Here is a 12723-nt window from a genome sequence, read left to right as displayed (position 1 = left end):
TAGTTTACTTTAGGGGTCACTCTTGGTGTTGTGCATTCTATGAGTTTGGAAAATGTAGAAGGTACATGTATTCATCCTTGCAACAGTAGTTTCACTGCCCTTAAAAATCCTGTGGTTAGCCTGACCTGTGGTGGCGCAGTGGATAAAGCGTCAACCTGGAAATGCTGAGGCTGCCGGTTCAAAACCCTGGGCTTGCCTGGTCAAGGCACATATGGGAGTTGATGCTTCCTGCTCCTCCCCCCTTCTCTCTCTCTTTTTCTCTCTCTCTCTCTCCCCTCTCTATAATGAATAAATAAAATCTTAAAAAAAAAAAAAATCCTGTGGTTATTACACTGTTCACAGAAATTACAGGATATTTCAAAATGAGTACAAAGCTATAAAATGTCCTTTAATATTTGTGAGCAGTATATTCTAAGGGTACAACTGAATAAAGATCTATAGCCAGTGGATAACATTTACAAGGAAGTCTATTTTATTTTTCTGAAAATAGGATCCTCTAAAACAGCTGTCTAAAATTGGAAATAACTTTATTAGAGTTCTTTCTAATAAAAAAAGTGTTGGGGCTGAATTATCCAGATTCAGGCCACTAGGAGACAGCATACTATGGATTTAAGGGGAACATAAGGCATACTTTTTTTTAACAAACTTTCTAATTAAGGGTCAGTTTAGGTGGTGTTAACATGAAATTTTTTTTTTAATTTTATTTATTGATTTTACAGAGAGAGGAGGGGAGAGAACAAGAAATATCAAGTCAGTTGCTTCACTTTAGTTGTTCATTGATTGCTTGTTGTATGTGCCTTGACCGGGCAAGCCCAGGGTTTTGAACCGGGGACCTCAGCATTCCAAGTCAATGCTCTATCCACTACGCCACCATAGGTCAGGCAACATGAAATTTGTTATCACTTAAACTTTGCTTTCAGTATTGGTTCAGTCATTGATTAACTGATTTGGGACAAGTTCCCTTCTTGTATACTCTACACCTCAATTTTCCCACATACGCAATAGTTATAATAGTACCTATTTAATATGAGTTGTGTAAAAATAAAAAAGTTCATAGCACAATGCTTGGTCATAATAGTAACTGATCGTTAAGCAGTGCTTACTGTTCGAAGTGCTTTACATATATTGTCTCATTTAAATCAATATTGATACTGGGTGCTGGATGATTTTGTATCAGGGATGGCATGGTGCATTGTAAGCTGTTGAGCAACATCTTTAGTATCTGCCCACTAGATGCCAGTAACACACCGTAACCCCTAGTTGTATAAACCAGAAATGTGTGCAGGCATGCCAAATGCCTCCTGGGGAGCTAAATCACCCTGGCTGAGAATCCCTGCTCTACAGAAAATATTTGAATCTTATGTTACAGATGAGGAAACAGAAACCGGCACTCAGAAGTCACACAGCCACTGAGTAGCAGAGCTGGGATTTAACCAAGGCATATAGTTTCTTAATCTGTGCTCTTCAGCACAGTACTACATTGCAGTAAATATGAGTTATTGTTACATTTTTGTATCAAAGCTCATAAAATAATATTGCAGTCATTCTTTTATTGAATGCTCCAGCATATTATAAAGATACTCTTATGTTACAGAATGGGGGATGGAGTCAGGTACCTACTAAGCACCTTTCTCAGGTCACATTTCCAGCATGGCTTCATCTTTTGGTATGAAGATTAGATTTAGATGTAAGGAGAAAGGTTCTTTTCACTTATGTGTCTAATTTATGTTCCATTTTCTATATGAATGCTGATTTACAATAAGCCAGTGGTTTCCAAGCTTGAATTTCATGGACCAATCTAAAATTTTTTAACTTTGTCAAGGATGGGAATGAATATTTTTGGGAAGAAACCTGGGGGGAGCTTTCAAAATAAGTCAACTTTTTATTTTGCCAAATAAGGACATAGAGGAAAAAACAACAACCACATATTCTTACCATCAGACAGAAAAAGATATTAATGCCCAAAATACAAATACCATAATCTCAAATTTATCAGCTGTTCTGGACCATGAGCAGAAAGACAAAACCCATGGGATGGCAGAGCCAAGAGCTGGAAGAAGTCTCACTCCTTGGTTTTCATGGAGCAGCTAAACCAACCAGGGCTGCCTGCATCCACATTGCTTTTACGTTACAAGAAAATAAGCTCATATCACTCACTGTATCTGTTGCAGCTAGCCAAACCTAATTCTTAGTGACACTCTATCAGACTTTATTGGGAACAATAAACCATAATCAAAGTATCTGTTAACAAATAACTTTCTATTTGATTGATTAGATAGACATGGATGAGAAATCATAAGACAAGGTGCTGTTAAGAAACAAACATCAAAGGCCCTGGCCAGCTGGCTCAGTAGTAGAGCGTCAGCTTGGCATGCAGGAGTCCTGGGTTCGATTCCCGGCCAGGGCACACAGGAGAAGTGCCCATCTGCCTCCCCTTCTCCTTCCTCTCTGTCTCTCTCTTCCCCTCCCGCAGCCAAGGCTCCATTGGAGCAAAGTTGGCCCGGGCACTGAGGATGGCTCTATGGCCTTTGCCTCAGGTGCTAGAATGGCCCTGGTGCAATAGAGTGATGGCCCAGATGGGCAGAGCATCTCCCCCTGGTGGGCATGCCGGTGGATCCCAGTCAGGTGCATGCGGGAGTCTGACTGCCTCCCCATTTCCAACTTAAGAAATATATATATATATATATATATATATATATATATATATATATGAAACAAACATCAAAAACACTTGAATCCCTACATATTCAATTGGAACACTTTATTTTCTTATTCTCTGGGGTAACAGATAATGGAACTGCTCACATTCCCTAAGATTAAATTAGGTGCCCAGTGACACCTGACTAGTTACCACACGATTCAGATATTCCATAATTCACTATCCAAAATGCAAAAAATCACACACTGTTTGGGGCTGACATAGATCATTTAATTATAAAAGGAATTTTATCTCATATAATTTTAGCATTGGAAGTGACCTTGGCCCAAACTATTTTACAGAAGAGAAAATAATTTGATTCACTTAGATAAAGCAAGTTTGTGGATCTATTTTTTTTTTTTTGTATTCCTTCAAAATGGTTAAAATAAAACAAAAGGAGAAAAGATTTATTGGCCCATCTAACAGAAAAGCCTAGAATTAGAACTGATATTAAGAGATTACATTCAGGAACAAAACTATGTCACCACAATTATCAAGCTTTTCTCCAACTCTCTAACCTTTCTCTCCTCTGCATATTGACTTGACTCTCAGGTTCTGTGCAGTGGAAAATTGTCTATAGCAGCAATTTCAGTCTCATGCCCTCTCGTGTTCAAGTCCTGGAAAGTCTGGAAATACCTCACTGCACCTTACTGGTTCGCACTGAGTGAAATACACATCCCTGAACCTGTCTCTGTGGCCTGAGTGGTACAGTGTGCTCTCACTAACAATTTGTATTTCCTGGGACCAAAGATCATAAACTGAGAGTGGTGGAGGCGATGGGTTACAGGAGAAATTTAAGGTATTATTACCAGATATTAGGACAAATAAAAGTAATATATGTCTTCTAATTCTGACACTCAATTTGTGATTCTTTCTACTACCTCATTTTACTAACTGGTATTATTGTCCCCCAATCACTATGCATCAGTGCTTTCACTTATATAGAGATTCTACCTTAGTGAAGTTTGGTTTTTTTTAACTCAAATGCAGGTATTTTTAGAGAAAATCACTACATTATCTATTTTAATGTCTGGCTTAACTTGATTACTGTTATTATTGAAGCTTCACCATAAGAAGACTAGCCATTGCTTTAGAAAACTGGGAGATTAAAGAAAAGTAGAAATCCTATAGGTGGTTTTGGAAAAAACTAGGTAATGTGAACAAAATCCAGCAAAGAATTAACAGGAGAAGCCATGATATATTAAATTAGCCAATATATAAATGTCTATTGAGTACCTGGTATAAATAACTTTTCTAGTGCTAAGGTGAAAAGGAAGAAGACATATTTTATGTCTTCAGGGAAATGAAACATATAGAAGTGTAGTAATATGACATTTATGTGTTTAGTGTAGTCACAGAGAATTAGATGGATATCCAGATGTCACACTTCGCAGAGTCATGGCTCTCCTTCAGATCCATATAGTTAGAATGTCAGATTCTTTACTTAAAATATACTAAATAAGGATATAAATAAGACAACATGTAGGAAATACTGTGATGAATTGTAAAGCCCTACACACGTACGTCATTGCATAACAACAATACAGCAGTAAAGTCTCAAGTGTCAGGACAGTTGTGAAAAGTAAATCTTTGTGAACTGAGAGATGCTTTACAGGGATAATTTAGATTTAGATAACTGAAAAGGGTTACAAATAACCCAAGAGCATGACTAGAAAAAATGTTTATGTGCCTCACACCACAAACTAAGACAATTTTTAAATGAATCAAAGACTAAAATGCAGAAAAAATATACATATGTAAGTTCTAAAAGAAAATATGGTACATTCCTTTATTACCTTAAGCTTGTGAGGACCTTTCTAACTAAGTCTCTAAATCTAGAGTCATTAAGAAAAAACCCCCCCAAAAACTGGTTCAATTCAAACACACACACACACACACACACACACACACACACACACACAAAACAAAACTGCCTGCATATAAAACAAACAGAAATAAAGTCAAAAGAAAACAACAAACTTGAGGTGAGGGGAGTATCAACTAATATCACAGGCAAAGGATGAATGTATTTTGAATGTATATGGTATTTCTTAGAAAATAATTTTTTAAATGTTATAGGAAAATAATCAAAGGGATATGAACAGAGAGTTCACAAAAAGAAAGCAAGTTAGCCTGACCAGGTGGTGGCACAGTGTATAGAGTGTAGGCTTGAGACACAGAGGACCCAGGTTTGAAACTTGGAGGTTTCCAACTTGAGCATGGGCTCACCAGCTTGAGTGTGGGGTCGTAGGCTTGAGCATGGGATCATAGACATGACCCCATTGTCCCTGGTTTGAAACCTAAGGTTGCTGGCTTAAGCCCAAAGGTCACTGGCTTGAGCAAGGGGTCATTAGCTTGAGCAAGAGGACACTGGCTTGGCTGGAGTCCCTCCTCTCCGCCCCTGCAAAGGCAGTTAAGAGAAAGCAGTCAATGAACAACTAAGGTGCCATAATGAAGAACTGATGCTACTCATCTCTCTCGCTTCCTGTCTGTCTGTCCCTGTCTGTCCCTTTCTCTCTCTCTCTTTCTCTGTGTTGCAAGAAGGAAGGAAGGAAAGAAAGAAAGAAAGAAAGAAGGAAGGAAGGAAGGAAGGAAGGAAGGAAGGAAGGAAGGAAGGAAGGAAGGAAGGAAGGATAGAGAAAAGAAGAAAGAAAGAAAGAAAGAAAGAAAGAAAGAAAGAAAGAAAGAAAGAAAGAAAGAGAAAGAAAGAAAGAAAGAAAGAAAGAAAGAAAGAAAGAAAGAAAGAAAGAAAGAAAGAAAGAAAGAGGGAGGGAGGGAGGGAGGGAGGAAGGAAGGAAGGAAGGAAGGAAGGAAGGAAGGAAGGAAGGAAGGAAGGAAGGAAGGAAAGAAGGAAGGAAGGAAAGTTATTATGAAATACATAAAAATATTCTCAACTTCATAAGTGCAAATTTTAAATATACTGATATACTACGTTTTACCTACTAGAAACTATCTAAATATTTAATAGCACATTCTATTAGCATAACTGTGAGTTAATGGAACTCATATATTGCTGGGAGGAGCATAATTGATATAACTCTAATGGAGGGCAGTTAAGCAGTATCATCCAAATCATAAAAGCATATGCCTTAATTTATCCTACATATGTATCAATCTTACATACTAGCGCAAGAACAACATAATGTGCATTTCAATTTAGCCAGGCAGCACTGTTTATAATATCAAAAGATAGTAAATAGTTGAAATGCCTATCAATAGAAGACTGTTAAAATGAAATACTATTCCATAGAATACAAAAATGAACATGCTCTCCACATAACAATACAGAAAGATATATTAATAAGTGAAAAGAATTGCCTACAAAAAAATGAGGAAGATGAACATGTGTTATATTTGATTGTATGTGCATTTTTTGTAAAGCTACAGAAAAACGTATGCACCTTTAAAGTTCACCCTGATGACTAGAGGAGAGTCATGAGACCTGACATATAAAGGGAGCAGTTTACAGTATAATTTTTGTACTCTATGGCTTTTGAAGCAGGTAAATGTATTGTTTATTAAAGTTTTTAAAGTAAAAAAAAATAGTTAAAAAGTGCTTTCAATGTAAAGATAATAACAAAAATATATTAAAATGTTCACAGAAATTCTGATAATTTTGTCTTGTGTCATTTTTTTTTTCAGTCTCCTACACTATGGAAAAATAACAAAAAAAGCTTTATATTTTTCTTCTTTTTTATGAAGTGTCTTTTACAAACAGTCTGAATGTTCTAGTAATGATCTTTTTTTTTTTTTTTTTTAATATTCTTGCCTGAATCACAGAATAAAGCAACCCATGCCAACCAGGTCATTAGATTATAAAATCTATATGCTATTGTTTGTTTAAGTGAGAGCTTTCAAATCATTTTCAAAAGCCATGAAGACAACATTTCAAACAGCTTACAGTGATCCATATGGTAGTGAGAAATAACCACAATTTCGAAATTGTCATGGAAAAGTAATAACAAGTATAGGGACAAAGAATATCTAAGAATAAGGTTAAAGCTAGCACTGAGATATGTATTTCCTTATTTCTAGATTATTAGCTTGAAACTCATAAAAGCTAATGATGGAAGAATCACCATTCTCTTTAAATAGCCTATTTTAATGTACTGCATGCAGATAAGAGACTAGACTTTACAATGTGGGGGAAAAACGTTTTAACAGGGTGAAATGGAGAAGAAAAAAACAAATTCTTCCATCCTTAGAAGACAGATTTAATTTAGTTTATTTTGAAACAACCAAGAAATTTTATTACTAGGGATCACAGAAGAACAGATATAGAGGTAGTGAAATTATTCTGAGATGAGTCTAGTTTGGGATAAAACCAGCTTTCTAAGAAATAGAGAAAACCTAGAGGTGTAGAAAGGTTAAGTAATATAGGGAATTTTTCTCCCAAGGGAAAAGAATCCATCAGAAGGTAATGACGGCTCACTTCCCAGGTTATCTCTTGTTTGTTCCACTTCCATGGTATTTGGTTACCTACTTTACAAACACTCTTATGGTTGCTGGGAGAGCCCTCTTTGCAATCAGGAGGGTCTCCTGGAAATCGGGACTCTCACCTGATACCAGGCAGCTGTTGCTTTCAATTCAAGACACTCAGATGGAAATTTCTAATCATAATTCTAAGAACAATGCACAGGATATTTTAACAATAGACAAAAATATACATGCACACATATTAGTTCAAGGCCTTTGCAAGGAGATATCATGAGCTTACTTAAAATTTAAAGATTTATTACATTTTGCTCTACAGTGTCGGGGGATAGAGTATGAGAGAAGAGTGCTGGCAAAATGCTTCATATAGGCAGGCTTTTAATGAATGAGGTTCAATTGCATATTAGCAGATATTTTTAGCTTAAAAGTCCCATTTGATAAATAAATATTATTTTTATGTAATAGCTATATAGGTACATAAGAGAGCACTTTTTACGATATGTTGATTTTGAACAAATATTGTAAGCTAAATAATATATTTACATATCATTTAAAAGTTAAATCACTTTTAAACACTTTCCTGCACTGCTTCAACCCATATAATAAGTAGTAAGATTATATGAATTTTAATAATAAAATGTATTTGGACACCCAAAGTCGCTTATCAGAGGCATGATGGGATTGCACCAACCCACATCAAAAAGGGTGGGAAAGGCTTAGTCCTAAAACCAAGCCCCAGGCTACAAGGATCCTGCCTGCCCACAGCCCGCCCCCAACACACATTAATATCACCTGGGCGATGGGCTTCCACGTGGGCAGTGCAATCTTTAACAAAGTGAGCATAATATATTTTATTTGCCCAACAGGCAATATTTCAAACAGTTTACAGTGATCCTATGGTAGTGAGAAGGTAGTACAATTCTGATATAGTTATAAATAAATAATAACAAATATAGGGACAAAGGGTATGCATGAATAAGGTTAAAATTGAATATAATAAGTAAGTTAAATTTATTTAAAGTATGCATCAGCTTTGAAACTTGCTCCAATATTTCTAATAGTCCATGTAAATCAGGACAATATTTCTCTTATTCTAATTCTTGATGTTACCAAAATAAAAAGCAACTTCATGCACCTGGACTGCAATCCTTAGACTCTGAGCCAAGCAGGATTTGGCAGACACTGTACAAAGGTCATGCAACAAGATCACAATGAAGTAAATATTACCACCTTTGTGTTACCAGCTAGGATATAGTTCAGTTCTCATTGAGACTAGGCTACACCAAAAGTCCTTTTCTTTTTTCTTTTCTTTTTTTTTGTTTGTTTTTTACAGAGACAGAGCAAGAGTCAGAGAGAAGGATAGATAGGGACAGACAGACAGAAACAGAGAGAGGAGAGAGATGAGAAGCATCAATCATCAGTTTTTCGTTGCGACACCTTAGTTGTTCATTGATTGCTTTCTCATATGTGCCTTGACTGCAGGCCTTCAGCAGGCTGAGTAAACCCTTGCTCAAGCCAGAGACCTTGGGTCCAAGTTGGTGAGCTTTGCTCCACCAGATGAACCCACGCTCAAGCTGGAGACATGGGGTCTTGAACCTGGGTCCTCTGCATCCCAGTCTGATGCTCTATCCACTGTGCCACTGCCTGGTCAGGCCTCTTTTGTATTTTTCTAAAGTGAGAAACAGGGAGGCAGAGAGACAGACTCCCATATGTGCCCCACAGGGATCCACCCAGCATGTGCCCACTAGGGGATGATGCTCTGTCCATCTGGGGCATTGCTCTGTTGCAACTGGAGCCATTCTAGCACCTGAGGCTGAGGCCATGGAGCTATATCCTCAGCACCCGGGCCAACTTTGCTCCAATGGAGCTTTGGCTATGGGAAGGGAATAGAGAGATAGAGAGAAAGGAGAGGGGAAAGGATAGAGAAGCAGATGGGCTCTTCTCCTGTGTGCCCTGGCCTGGAATCGAACCCAGGACTTCCACACGCTGGGCTGACGCTTTACCACTGAGCCAACTGGCCAGGGCCAAAAGTCCTTATTTTCAATAATTTCATTTTGCTCCTTTCCAGCTGGTCTTCTGGTAAACACATGGTGTGTCATCAGGCTTTGAATTCTGCTCTTGGCAGTGTTTGCTCTCATTTTCAGACACCTTTGCTCCAGATTCTGATTTTTGTAACTGATATTTTAAAACTTTGTTATATTGATTCTATTAAAAATTTAATGGAAAAATAGAGAGGGGTGCACATTGAAAAAAGTGTCACAAAATTTGATTGAACTCATTAGGGTGGCTCCAAAATCTCATTCGTTCATCTCTTTCTCCACAGAGGCTAAAACTACCTTTCCAAATCTCTTCATCTTTGGTACTGAGAAGAGTTTAAAATAAAACCAGAGAACAGGGCACAGCAAAACAAAGTTCTATTCCAAAAATAAATTCTGGGTGTCTGAGTGAGATTCCATTTATACTGCCATTAAAATAATCTCAATAGTTAAGGTAAAAAATTCCTATTATTATCTTCCAATGAGTATTAAAGATATTTCGGATAGATGGGCATTGTCAGTTTACATTACGGGGTTTATTTAAAGATAATTCCTCTTTCTTTCACCTCTTCTTGATCAGTAACTCCAGATGTGCATAGAAAAAAATAATAAAAGCTTAAGAATTCTGTGCATTTAGGGACTTGACTGTTGCTGTAAATGAGTGAAGTAGCCCCATGGATACTAAGGTGACTGTAGTGATGGCCAAAAAGACACATTTACCCAGCTCCAGCTGATGGTTGTCATAAAGGTATGTGTCGGGCAAATGAGTTGTAAAATCAGTATTTTCTGGTTTTGTTCACTCTTTTTGTTAAAGATGGTGCTGCCTGTCACCAAGGTCATATTAATGACTTTCTTGCTTGAGAAGGGACTTGGTTATACTAATGTGTGTTGGGGGAGGGCTTTCACGCCAAAAGGTTTTAAAAGGAGGTCCAGGAGGCCATTTTGGGGGGAGAGTGGCCACGTTTCTATGGAGAGAAGGAGCCCATGCTCTCTATTAAAGCATGGCTAGCAGGGCAAAGAAAGGCCATGTGGAGGAGAGGAGGCAGCCAAATGAAGGCAAAGAGGTGGGAGCCTTGGATTCTAGGAAAACTCAGATGAGTCAGTGGCTTTGGGATCCCTAAATAGAAAGGGAAGTGTTTCCCACTGTGTGTTTTTACTTGCTTGCCAGGTGCGAGCTAGGATTAAATCGAAATAGACCACCAGCTTTTGGCTCAATTGTTTCTTTACAATCAATCGGAATCAAACCTGAACCTGCATTGGCCAGGTGGCTTTGATGGCGGCCGTGAATACTGGCTTTACAATATGCAAATAAGATCTAGATTTTTTTTTCAAGACAGAAATCCAGAGATTTATATGAAATCTCTATTTTTTAAAAAATTATTGCAGGCCCTGGCTGGTTGGCTCAGCGGTAGAGTGTCGGCCTAGCGTGCGGAGGACCCAGGTTCGATTCCCGGCCAGGGCACACAGGAGAAGCGCCCATTTGCTTCTCCACCCCTCCGCTGCGCTTTCCTCTCTGTCTCTCTCTTCCCCTCCCGCAGCCAAGGCTCCATTGGAGCAAAGATGGCCCGGGCGCTGGGGATGGCTCCTTGGCCTCTGCCCCAGGCGCTAGAGTGGCTCTGGTCGCAACATGGCGACACCCAGGAGGGTCACAACATGGCGACGCCCAGGATGGGCAGAGCGTCGCCCCCTGGTGGGCGTGCCGGGTGGATCCCGGTCGGGCGCATGCGGGAGTCTGTCTGACTGTCTCTCCCTGTTTCCAGCTTCAGAAAATTGCAAAAAAAAAAAAAAAAATTATTGCAACTTCTGTTCTACGCTGTATGTACTGAGTCAAACTCAGCACCATATTGTGGCCTCTGCCATAAAACTTGAACTTCCTGTTTCAGGTCTACAGTCTTAACAGCAACACATGCATAATAATGTACAGACAACGGACAGGCAAGAGTGCAGAAATGAAATATGTAAGGAAGCACCTCGGAAAACAAAAGTACTTTTTAAAAAATTTTTAAATGAAAAGATTAAATGATAAATAACTCACTTTCATTGCTGCTTTTATAAAATTTAGAAGAAAAGATTATAATTTGGGAAACAATTTTTTTTCCATTTTCTGTTGTATGAGGTTTTAGAACTGTTTCTATATATTTCTGCATCGCTGATTCCAATTCTGAAATCCATTTTTTGGTGCATGCTCTAGTTTTTATACAGTTTTAATTTCTTTTTGTTACAGTTAATGGCGTGCATTGGTTTTTAAATTGGAGTTAAAGGGCAACAACTCTTGGATTGAACATAACCACAAGGCAATTAATGTTTTAAAAACATCACTTTTACATAATTGTAGTTGTTTTTAAATGTAAAAAATTATTATCTGATAAAAAATATATATCTGAAAAAATGGCATATGATCACATATCCTAATATTGCTTCAGCAATACAACCTATCCCACACTATAAGACACTGCTGATTCCAGTTTTCAATGGTTTTATTTCTACTAAGAACGAAGAAAGTGAACATGGTGATCAAGTGTATTTTGATAAGATGTATGAGGAGCCTGACCAGGCGGTGGCGCAGTGGATAGAGCATCGGACTGGAATGCCGAGGACCCAGGTTTGAGACCCCGAGGTTGCTAGCTTAAGCGTGGGCTCATCTGGTTTAAGCAAAAGCTCACCAGCTTGAGCCCAAGGTCACTGGCTCGAGCAAGGGGTTATTCAGTCTGCTGAAGGCCTGCGGTCAAGGCACATGAGAAAGCAATCAAGGAACAACTAAGATGTTGCAATGCACAACAAAAAACTAATGACTGATGTTTCTCATCTCTCTGTTCCTGTCTGTCCCTGTCTATCCCTCTCTCTGACTCTCTCTCTGTCTCTGTAAAAAAAAAAAAAAAAAAAAAAAAAAATGCATGAGGAAACGGTTGTAGAATCTGAAGGGTCTTTTTCTGATGCCAAGCAGTCATTAACCCCTCAGCAGTTTAGCCAACCCGAATTGAATGACTTAGTAAGAGATTTGGGCCTATCAAAGAAAGCAGCTGAGTTATTAGCCTCCAGACTTCAAGAAAAGAATGTACTTCACTAGTCAGCTAAAGTATCCCATTTCAGGAAGCGTGAACAAATTTTTGTGGACTTTTTTCCCAAAGACAAACACTTTGTTTACTGTCATGATATCAGTAGTCTTCTCAGCCAGCTAGGTGTTACCACTTACAGTCCAACAGAATGGCGGCTATTTCTTGACAGCACTAAACGGAATCTGAAATGTGTTCTCCTACACAACAGTAATGTTTATGCAGTGGTTCCAGTTGGTTATTCAATTCATCTGCGAGAAGATTATAATGACATAAAAATTGTCCTCCTTGCCTGACCTGTGGTGGCGCAGTGGATAAAGCAGGGGTCTCAAACTCGGGCCCACGGGCCGCGAGTTTGAGACCCCTGAGATAAAGCGTCGACCTGGAAATGCTGAGGTTGCTGGTTCAAAACCCTGGGCTTGCCTAGTCAAGGCACATATGGGAGTTGATGCTTCCAGCTCCTCTTCCCTTTCTCTCTCTCTGTCTCCCCTCTATCTCTCTC

Source organism: Saccopteryx bilineata, chromosome 1 (assembly GCF_036850765.1).
Source record: "Saccopteryx bilineata isolate mSacBil1 chromosome 1, mSacBil1_pri_phased_curated, whole genome shotgun sequence".
Lineage (NCBI taxonomy): Eukaryota > Metazoa > Chordata > Mammalia > Chiroptera > Emballonuridae > Saccopteryx > Saccopteryx bilineata.
This window is presented reverse-complemented; position numbering follows the sequence as displayed.